Source organism: Otolemur garnettii, unplaced genomic scaffold (assembly GCF_000181295.1).
Source record: "Otolemur garnettii isolate 467f Iridium unplaced genomic scaffold, OtoGar3 scaffold00109, whole genome shotgun sequence".
Lineage (NCBI taxonomy): Eukaryota > Metazoa > Chordata > Mammalia > Primates > Galagidae > Otolemur > Otolemur garnettii.
This window is the reverse complement of record NW_003852504.1, coordinates 6,977,099-6,988,199: the sequence shown is the minus strand read 5'-3', so window position 1 is coordinate 6,988,199 and position 11,101 is coordinate 6,977,099. Positions and strand designations below refer to the sequence as shown.

The 11,101-nt window shown below is 42.7% G+C and overlaps 1 protein-coding gene across 1 annotated transcript in view; it reads left to right on the top strand.

Annotated features, from left to right (window-relative positions):
- The first annotated feature begins 8,187 nt into the window (after positions 1-8,187).
- The window catches only part of MOSPD1 (motile sperm domain containing 1), a 25,732-nt gene continuing 22,818 nt past the window's right edge, over positions 8,188-11,101 (top strand). The window contains exon 1 of the mRNA XM_003796968.2: positions 8,188-8,349. The gene's annotated coding sequence lies outside the window, so the exon portion shown is untranslated. The remainder of the gene's footprint in view (positions 8,350-11,101) is intronic.

The following is an 11,101-nucleotide window of genomic DNA, read 5'->3' as shown; positions in this document are numbered from 1 at the left end:
CTTAGCCGCTTGAGCCACAGGCGCCGAGCCCATAAAATTATTTTTGTTGCTACTTCATAACCATAATTTTGCTACTGTTATGAATTGTAATACAAATATCTGATATGTAGGATGTATTTTCATTGCTACAAAGGGGTTGCTGCCCACAGGTTGAGAACCACTGCTCTAGGTAATTAAAAGTCACTATTCTCTGCTCTGCTACCAAATTGACTGTAGTTATGATTCCTATTTCTTAATTTTTCTAAAATGACTTATGGCAGGAATGAACAGGAGAGCTCTGGGCAAAGGCTACCAAAATGGATTAGCAAAGCAACATGTCTGAACAATCTAAAATTAAAAGTATGGCCTTTAATACCTTTATATGGTTGGATTGACCATGTGTTGGGGTTGCCAGTGGATGAGAACACAGCTAGAGCCCTGTTGCTGTTCAACTCTGTTTTAGATGCTGTTCAACATCTTCTGGTCCCTAGCCCTATGCCTCAAGGTAGCAAGAGAACTAGGCAATATTCTCCACTCCTTTCATAAGGCCCAGAAATTAACCTCAGCTCAAAAGTAGCACGCTTATATAAAGGCTATGAGCAGTAGGCTCTCACCTGAGAGTGCCAATCCTAAAATTTCCAGTGCCATTGCCTTGAGGACTCTGCATCTTTCCTGAAGTAGCTAACATGGGCATTATCAACAAGGAGACTGTTCACTCTTCAACAAGTATTTCCTGACTGATGACTCTGTGCATGGCATGGCTAGGATGTGAGGCTACAGAGTGGAACTATGGATGCCAATCAACTAGGTGAGGCAAACAGTAAACAGACAATTTCACAGGAAAGTTCAGCCTAACTACCGTCATATATCTGGCAGAATGCAAGGGGATATGAAGACAGATAAGACCAAGTCCAGCCCTTACCCCCTGAGAGACAAAAAGGAAAGCAGTGACAGAACAGCGTTTAACTGCTATGAAAGAGGTCTGCCCAGGGAGCTGGGAGAACCTGGGTGAGAGGGATCTAATAGGAGCATTTCTTGGTTACTGTGGCACTAAGAAGATTCTAGAATATCATTAGTTGAGGCAGTAAAGGCCCCTGTTTAACACTTTGGCTTCAGCTGATCTGTATGATTAGCTACAAGTTACACAGCCCCTCAAGCCAGATTCTAAGATCTTGGGGCAAGGAGGACAGTTGAGAGGAAGGTGTTGTCTGTACTAGCTGTAGGCACAATTGTCACTGGTTTATCTGCCCTGCTAGAGCTTCCTTCCAAGCTCTGCTCCACAGTTTTGATTGTTCCTTATCTGAAAGGCCTTATGCAGAAAGAATACTAAACTAATCCATTCTGGCATGTGAATAACTGGTAATAGCAGTGTTTCCCAGACTTTCCTGAGGATAAGAATCACCTGGTCTCATTCCTAATTACACTGTTGATCTGTCTTTCTCCTGGAAATTTGTATTTAGTAGGTCTGGGGTAGGGTCTGAGAATTTGTTTTGAATAAAGGCTCCAGTTAATTCTCATTGTCAGGTGAATCTGTCACCGTTTTGGGGGAGGGAACCTGTGGCCTCAGGGCCACGTTTGGCCTTCTGGATCTTGGAGGCCTTTTGACTGAATCCAAATTTCACAGAACAAATCCTTTAATTAGATTGCATTTGTTAGAAAAGGACCCTCCTTATCTAAAAATCCTTTGCATTTCTCCGTCAGCAAATCCTTTTATTTGTTCTATGAAATTTGGATTTGGGTGAGGGGCTTCCTTTGGAGATCTGGGCCTTGCTTGCAATAGTACCATGTGGAGAGGGATGGCCATAGCTCAGTGATTAGGGTGCTGGCCACATGCTCCAGGGCTGGTAGGTTTGAACCTGGCCCTGGCCAGGTAAACTGAAAAAAAAAAAAATAGCCAGGTGTTGTGGCAGGCGCCTGTAGTCCCAGCTACTTGGGAGGCTGAGGCAAGAGAATCACCTGAGCCCAAAAGTTTGAGGTTGCTGTGAGCTGTGATTCCACAGGTATTGAGGGTGACAAAGTAAGACTCTGTCTCAATAAAAAAAAAAAAAAAGAAAGAAAGAAATAGTAGAGTGTCAAGAATTTTTAAAAATGCAATAATGAAATAGAGCTTATGTTTGAGGAAATCCTTATAGTTTACAGTATCATGTTCCATACATTCTGCCACATTAGAATCTCCTAAGAGCCTGGCAAACTGGCTAGGCCAAGGATCCTTTTCCCCATTTTAAGAATGAGAAAACCCTGCCAGAGTTTGGCTTGTGATATAATTGGAGAGAAAGCAAATGAATCCTAAGTGATGCAAGAACACCACAAAGTAAGATGCCAACTTCCACAAAAAGAATACCTTATCACACAGACAATTTCTAAGGGCTGAAAGGATGGGGATCCCATGGGGAGCCTGAAGCAAACAGGAGTTGGAAGCCTCCCAAAGCTAGGAGCTGTGTCTGCATTTGGAAACTTGGCCATTTTTCTATGGCACCATACAATTTTCTATACTGGTTTCTCATATGAGCTGTACCAGTTACATTTTCCACAAACCAGTCTGACCTGCAAGGGAAGCACTTGGGCCTCTTGCAATGTCTGCTGTCTAACCAGTTTATGTTTGCAAAAGTGACACATGGCCCGGTCAAGATGGAGAGGTCCTGTTAAAGGGAAGATGGTTATTGTACAAGCCAGGATCTTTCCTGGGCTCACACAGGGGTTCAGATCCAGTGGAGGCGGAGGACTTCTCTTCATCAGATTGTATTAATGTCTTTTCTGGATCAGGCGCTGTGCTAGTAGCTATGTGCTGGCTCTGAGTAATTCATAGCCTAGGTAGGCAAGAAAGGAAAAAATACACATGATTAGTGATTGCTGAAGTCAAGAAGAAGTACAAGGTAGAATAAACGATGTTCTATGGTGATAGAGCAGGAGTTAATAGTTTCCGTGCAAGATTCTGGAAGGTTAGTGGACTTTGAAAGATAGGCAGGTATTCCAAAGACAGAGAAGGGCATTATAAACTGAGGAAATCTGTCATCAAAGATATCAGAGGCCTGGGCGGTGCCTGTGGCTCAAAGGAGTAGGGCGCCAGCCCCATATGCTGGAGGCGGTAGGTTCAATCCCAGCCCCTGCCAAAGAAAAGATATCAGAGGCCTGAATCTAAGGGAGATCTACCGGCAGCCCATTGCTGGGGTGAGACAACTGGGGAGAATTCTTTGGGCCTTTTCCTTATGGAGAGGGTATCCATGGCCACTGCACCTTACTCTTCCTTTCTGAACATTATTAAAATTTAATTTTGAAAATTCTTTAATGATATTCCAAGGAGCCTATTGAAGTTACTAACAGTGTGTCTTCCTTTAAAGTGGGAGTATTTGAGGCAACCAGTGCTGGTTGAGTTGTTCTAGGCCCTGCTGTTTTCCATGGATGGCCAAGTTTATTCGGCTAGAGTACTGGGTGCATCAGAAGAGGACTTCAGAGTGGCTGAATCATATTCCATGGTATACGTATATCACAGCTTGTTAATCCATTCCTGGGTTGGTGGGCATTTAGGTTGTTTCCACATTTTGGTGATTGTAAATTGAGCTGCAATAAACAGTCTAGTGCAAGTGTCCTTGTAAAAGAATTTTTTTTTTTCTTCTCGGTAGATGCCCAGCAATGGGATTGCAGGATCAAATGGGAGGTCTAGCTTGAGTTCTTCGAGGGTTCTCAAAGAACTCTGGAACATCTTTGGAACAACTGTTTGGTAACCAGAAGCCATATGCCTTCCAAAAAGGTTGTATTAGTTTGCAGTCCCACCAGCAGTGTAAAAGTGTTCCCTTCTCTCCACATCCATACCAGCATCTGCAGCTTTGAGACTTTGTGATATGGGCCATTCTCACTGAGGTTAGATGATATCTCAGGGTGGTTTTGATTTGCATTTCTCTAATAATTAGGGATGCTGAGCATTTTTTCATGTTTGTTAGCCATTTGTCTATTTTTACATCTTTTGTATTAACCTGGATGGATGTGGAACGCATTATTCTTAGTAAAGCATCACAAGAATGGAGAAACAAGAATCCTATGTACTCAATTCTGATATGAGGACAATAAAAGTCTTAGTACAAGGTGGGGGTGGGGTCGGGGATGGGGAGAGCTGAGAAAGGGAAAGCGGGAGGAGGTGGGGGGACCAGGGGTGTGGTACAACTTTTGGGGGTAGGACACAATTGTAAGAGGGTCCTTATCTAACATAAGCAATCAGCATGACCTGGTTCTGTGTACCCTCAACGAATCCCCAACAATAAAAAAAAAAAAAAGAAGAATGCAGAGATCCTGAGCAAAGAGAATGAAGCTGGAGGCATCACACTATCTGAGTTCAAAATACATACCTTTAGCATACTACAAAGACATAGTAACCAAAAGAGCATGGTACCAACATAAAAACATACACCTAGGCCAAAAGGAACAGAATAGAGAGGACAGAAATAAATCCAAGCAATTACAGCCACTTAATTTTCAAAATAGGTGCCAAGATACATTAGGGAAAGGACAGTCTTAGGCAGTGCCTGCGGCTCAGAGAAGTAAGGCACTGGCCCCATATGCCAGAGGTGGTGGGTTCAAACCCAGCCCCGGCCAAAAAGTGCAAAAAAGAAAAAAAAAAAGAAAGGACAGTCTCTTTAATAAATGGTCCTGGGAAAACTAGATAGCCATATGCAGAAAAATGAAACTAGATTCCCATCTCTCACCATACACAGAAAAGTAAAATCAAAATGGATCAATGACTTAAATCCAAGACCTGAAACTATGAAACTATTAAAAGAAAACATTGAATTGATACTGGTGGAAATGGAGAGGAAAAAAACCATTAAAGAAATGCTTTGGAACATCTGGGCAAAGAATTTTTTGGTAAGATCTCAAAAGCACAGGCAACAAAAGCAAAAATAGACTAATGGCTTTATATCGAGCTGAATAGCTTCAGCACAGCAAAGGAAACAACAAAGTGAAGAGGCAATCTACAGAATGACACAAAATAGTTGCATACCATCCATCTCATAAGGGATTAATAAACAGAACATATAAGGCACTTAACACAATAGCAAAAAAATTAATAATCTGATTGAAAAATGGGTAAAAGATCTGAAAAGACATTTCTCAAAAGAAGACATATGGATGGACAAGAAGTATATGAAAATTGCTAAACATCATTAGTCACCCAAGAAATGCAAATCAAAACCACAACGAGGTATAATCTCACCCTGATCAAAATGGCTCTCTGTCAAAAACACAAAAAATTAACAGATGCTGGCAAGGATGCAAAGGAAGGGAAACATTCATGCATTGTTCATGGGCATATAAATTAGCATAGCCATTATGGAAAGCAGTATGAAAGCTCCTTAAAAAATAAAAACAGATATACCATATGATCCAGCCATCCCACTACTGTATATATCCTATATATACAGGATATACTGTATATATCCAAAAGAAAGGAAGTCAATATATTGAAGAGATATCTGTACTCCTATGTTGATTGACAATTGCCAAGATATGGAATCAACCTAAGTGCCCATCAACAGATACATATATAATGAACTGTGAGTATAACTACACATACACACAATGGAATATTCAACCATAAGAAGATAATGAACTCATATTCGCAGCAACATGGATGGACTGAAGGTCATTATGTTAAGTGAAATAAGACAGGCATAGAAAGACAAATATCAAGTGTTCTCACTCATATGTCAGAGCTACCAAAGTGGACCTCAGGAAGATAGAGAGTAGACTGGTGGTTACCAGAGGCTGGAAGGGGTAGAAGCAAAGGGAGAATGAAAAGAGAGTGATTAATGGTTAAATAGAAGAAACAATTAAGATTGGACAGCTACCAGGTTAAAAAAAAATAGAAAGAATAAGATCTACCGTTCAGTAGGGGATTATAGTTAACAATATGGTTAATGTGGTCCCCAGGTTATGGACAAGATATGTTCCTGAGAACATCTTTAGGTTGGATTTGTATGTAACTCAGATCCCTGATGAACAGCACATATACGGTAATAATAATAATACTATGGCTCATATGTGGTAATAATAATAATAATATGGTGTAACACTGTAAAAATAATACCCCTGTACTGTGGTAATAAGTTACAGAAACTATTGTGCTCTTTCTCGTAAGTCAAACAAATGGAACATAAAAACAAATTCATATAAAATGTTTAGATAGGAGATAGCAGAAATTTCGAAAAAGAATATTAAAGGTTAACACTCACCTGATGTTACATCAATGTTTTGCTCACTAGCAGGGACATTTTTGAGGCAAAGTAGGCTGATGATATTCATTGGAAGCTGATGATGGAGATGGTGCTGAGAGGATGCAGTGGGTGCCGGAGAGTCAGGATTTGGTTCTGTTGCCGGAGGAGGGGAGCTTATCACTGCAGTCAGTTTCTTGAAAAAGGTATCTGGGGTTGTTTGCACAGCCTTTTTCTTTTTTCGTCCTAAATGGTCTTGTAGCAGCTGACGTTCTCACTAACTGCACGTTAAACCTTTGTAAACTACTCCTTAGAAGGATAGTTTAAGATACTTAGTATCTTGCTTCTCAAGCCTAGCAAATCCTGCTTCATTAAGACATGAGGTTTCAACTAATTCTGTTGTAAACTTTCTTCGCTCTGGATTTTCTGATTCTTCATGTTCTTGTGTTTCTATAAGATGCTTCTCTGTCCATTGTACCCCATGATTGCATTAATGTACACAGCTATGATCTAATAAAAAAAGAAAAAATAATAATGAATAAGAAACTACACACAGCAACATGCATAAAACTTATTTATGTATTATTGAGTAAAATAAGTTTGAAACAAAAAGAAAAAAAAAAGGTGCTTCTCTGTCTACCTATGAAACTAACCACTAGTGGAAAGGTGCTGAGCCAGCGAAGTGCCAATGCCACATGGGTTTGTTTATGTGCATGGAAGAAACTAGTTCCTGAATTATTAATTTAATTATTGAATTATAAATTATCCTTGTGGGGAGCCTTGGGAGCCCCTTCAAAAATACAGAATGCCATAGTCATGTTGTCTATAACCTGGAGAGTGCTTGGAATTTGTTGTATATTTCAAAATATCTAGAAGAGAAGAATTCAAATGTTCCCAGCATAAAGAAAAATGGTAAATGTTTAAGGTGATGGATACCCCAACTATCCTGATTTGATCATTACAGATTATATGAATGTGTCAAAATATGACACAAATCTGGAAAATATGTACAAATATTATTCATCAATTAATAAAAAGAGGATAGCAGAGGACTTTTTAAGAGATGGAGTCTCCCTCTTTTGCCCAGACTAGAGTGCTGTGGTTTGATCATAGTCCGCCAACTGCTCCTCAAGCAATCCTCCTGCCTCAGCCTCCAAAGTAGCTGGGACTATATACCAAGTAGCGGAGAGTATAGGCGTGCACCACCACACCCAGCTAACCTTTTAAATTTTTGTAGAGATGGGATATCCCTACGTTGCCCAGGCTAATCCTGAATTCCTGTGCTCAAGAAATCTTCCCACTGGCCTCCTAAAGTGCTGGGATTAGAGGTGTGAGCCATCAGGCAGGCCCAGAGGACCTTGTACATCATACTGGGGGGGGGGGAAGGGTCGCTGAGACTGAAAGGTTTGAAGAAGGTGTCACATACACTTCTTAGATAGATCCCTATGGCTCCTGTCTGGGAGATGGTTAGAGAGAGGTAAGAGTGGAAGAAGAGAATCCAAACAGGAGGCTACCGCAGAGGTATGACATGGTGGGACTTGTACAGTGACTGTAATGCTGAAGATAGAGTGGAGAAAGAGGTGGTCACCAAGACATACCTCAGAAGTGGTATATTAGGCGGCGCCTGTGGCTCAAGGAGTAGGGCGCCAGCCCCATATATTGGGGGTGGCGGGTTCAAACCCGGCCCCGGCCAAAAATACAAAAAAAAAAAAAAAAAAGAAAGAAAGAAAGTAAAATTAAAAGTAGTGTATCAACCAGCCCTAGATACATCATTGGCTGTGTGTGTGTAAAGGATTGAGGCAAGGCAGGAGACGAGAGTGACTAACAGGTGCAGAGAGATGGTCTTCTGTGAGTCTCCAGTCTCCTCAAGGGTCGGCGGGAAGGGAGGGACAAGACAGAAGCCAAAGAAAGGAGAAGTTTCGAGCTCGAAGGAAGGAACCCCAAGAAGCCAGGTGGCACTTCCGAAGCCCCGCCCCGGGCGCCGGCTCCGCCCCCGGCTCCACCTCTTCTCTCTCTCCCCTCCCCCTCAGCCGCGGCTCATCCTCCAGGGCGGAGAGAGGTGGCATTTGAGTCCTCCGGTATCCCAGCAGGCAGTGCAGCCTAGAGACGCTGACAAAGGAGCGAAGGAGCAGTCGCTGCTGCTTTCCAAGGAGCCGGTGTTGCCGAGGTGAGAGTCCCCCACCGTCCCGTCACCCACTTCCTCTGACTTTGGGAGAACGTGGAAGTTACGTGGCCGAGCGCCCCAGCTGAAAGAAAGACCCATACTGACAGCTGGAGCTTGGCTCTGTGACTGACAGCCGGGCTGCGAGGCGCCGGGGTGCGGGTGGGCGGCAGGGAGGAGGCGAAGGGGTTCCTATCTGCCCCCTCTCTTGACTGTCAGTGGCCCCATTGCCCGCGATTGCCGGCCCCGGGGTCTGGCCGGCCGGTGTGTGGCTCGCTCTTGCCCGGGCGAAGGCAGGCTCGGGAGCCTCCCGGTGCCTGCGCGGCGGAGTTCGGTTGCCCCAGGGATGCGGCTCCTGGGACAACTCTTCAGCGGACGTAGCCAGGAGGGCTGGGGGAGGGAAGTTGCCTATCTGTTTGGGGTGACACAGTCCTCGCCCTTCCTCCACCCAGCCGGTCCCACTGGCTAGCAACTGGAAGGAAATCAGTTGAGCTGGAGCGGAGCGTCCCGGGATGGCTTCAGTTTTGCTCTCTTTGCCTGGAGGGAGATGAAAGTGGGTGGAGAGGCAGGGAGGGAGCGCGAACGCCTTCCTGGAATAAGGGAGGAGGGGGCAGAGGGTACGTGGCCTGAATCCTTCCCCCTCCCTGGACCTCCGCAGGGATCCTGATGGTTGCACCAGCTGCGGCTGTAAACAGGCTCACATGACCGGTTTCACATGGGGCCGCCCGGTGTGGGGACGGGGGTTGGAAAGGCTGGGCCCGATCAGGTGGAGCCGAAGTCCTAGGACAGACGATTTAATACTCCCTCCCAAGCGCTCCAGCCCTTCAGCCCTTAATCCCTTAATCAATGTTCTGCGGTTTCTCCTTTCGGGAAAGTAACTGACATTTGCCCACTCCAGACTGAAGTAGCATTTCTGCCCCAGTAGAATTGAAGAGAACTTACGTCGGGGAACAGAGGGCAAATATTTAGTGAAACTGGTCCTGGAGTTTTGACCTTTGAGGGAAATTAGAAGAGAACACAAACTTGGAAAATGGGCTCTCTTGGATCTTGCCTAAAAAGCTGTCCTGTTCTTTTGGAAGGCATTGGGTTTTTAATGTGAATTCTAGACAGAAGGGGGAAAGTCAACTTTTTCAGGCAAGGCACACTTGGGATTTAATACATTCTTGGTGATGATCTTGTCCATGCTTCCCTGAATACTGGAAAATGTTTTTTACCTAGAAAATATTATATACGAGGTACTAAATAGGGAGGGAGACACCAACTTTTACATTACACATATATTTGGTATAAAGCAGTGGGAAGATTGGAAAACGGGAAACAGGGCCAAATGTGTCTTTCAAGTTGTTCATACCTGCATACTCAAACAGGATGCAAAATTAAACTAGTTTCTGAAGCATTTCGAGAAGTCTCAAAACAACAGAGGTTTAGTCAAATATCAGGATATTTGAACTTTTAGGAATTTTTCAAATATGAGGGGTAGTTGTGATAAATTCCCTATACTGTAATTAAATGTAATGGACAGCATTCAGTGGGAAGTTATCCCTTTATAGGCAAAGACAGAAAATAGAATGAATAGTTTATAAAATAACACGTTTCTTAAATTGTTCATACACATTTTCATCCCAAATGTTTTTTGTTGTTTTGATTTGAGACAGTTTCGCTCTTTTGCCCAGCCTAGCTCACTGCAACCTCAAGCTCCTGGATTCAAGTGATCCACCTGCCTCAGTCTCTCAAGTAGCTGGGGCTATAGGCGCCCACCACAAGGTCAATTTTTCTGTTTTTAGTAGACATGGTCTTGCTCTTGCTCAGGCTGGTCCTGAACTCTGACCTCAAGTGATCCTCCCACCTTGGCCTCCCAGAGTGCTAGGATTACAGGACTGGTCCCCAAATGTTTTATTTTTAATTTTTTTTTCTTAGAGAGCTTTTACATTTCACTCCATTTTCTGAAAACATAAAACAAGAAATATAAGAAAAGATATCCATTCTTTTTTTTTTTTTTTTTTTGGCCGAGGCTGGGTTCGAACCTGCCACCTCCGGCATATGGGGCCGGCGCCCTACTCCTTTGTGCCAAGATACTCATTCTTAATAGCCTAGTGAATAATTTGCTACTGTTCTTTGTTCTTAAAGAAGTCTAAGACAGAATAGAGACAGTCTGTTTGGCTGATTGTAGATTGGACCTTACAATGGGAGAGACATTTTAAATTTTGCTTAAAATTTAACAAAGGAGCAAATCACCACTGTTGCTCCTTATTTTGTATTGCTGCCTTGTAGAATTCTGGAGAATCTTGCCCTACAATAAATATTTTAATTTATTTACTCCTTGAGGCCTTTCATTTCCTCTTCTGTAATATGAAGGTTTTGTTTTATTCTCCAGGGTTCCCTATAAAGTTCAAGTTCCATAGAAGTGTGCAATTTTTTATTCAAAACTATTCTTGGACAAAATAAGTTGGTCAAATAAGCCTAGATATCCAGAGTTGTAATAGAAATAGGAATTAATCACTGTGTAAAATTCTCATTAAGTAAATTATATAGGTTGACCTTTACCCCCATCTCTCTCCATCAGGCAATCGAAGATGGCCTCAGCTAACTCCTGCCTCCAAAATTAGAAATAACAGCTCAACTCGATTTTCTTGTCCTTCGGGGCATAGTACAAAGTCTCATTCTTTCACTCACACTAGCTTTTCCCTAAACTAAACAGACTATGTGATCAGTGATGAAATTAGAATAAAAAGGGAAGGCTTTTTTTTTTTTTTTTTTT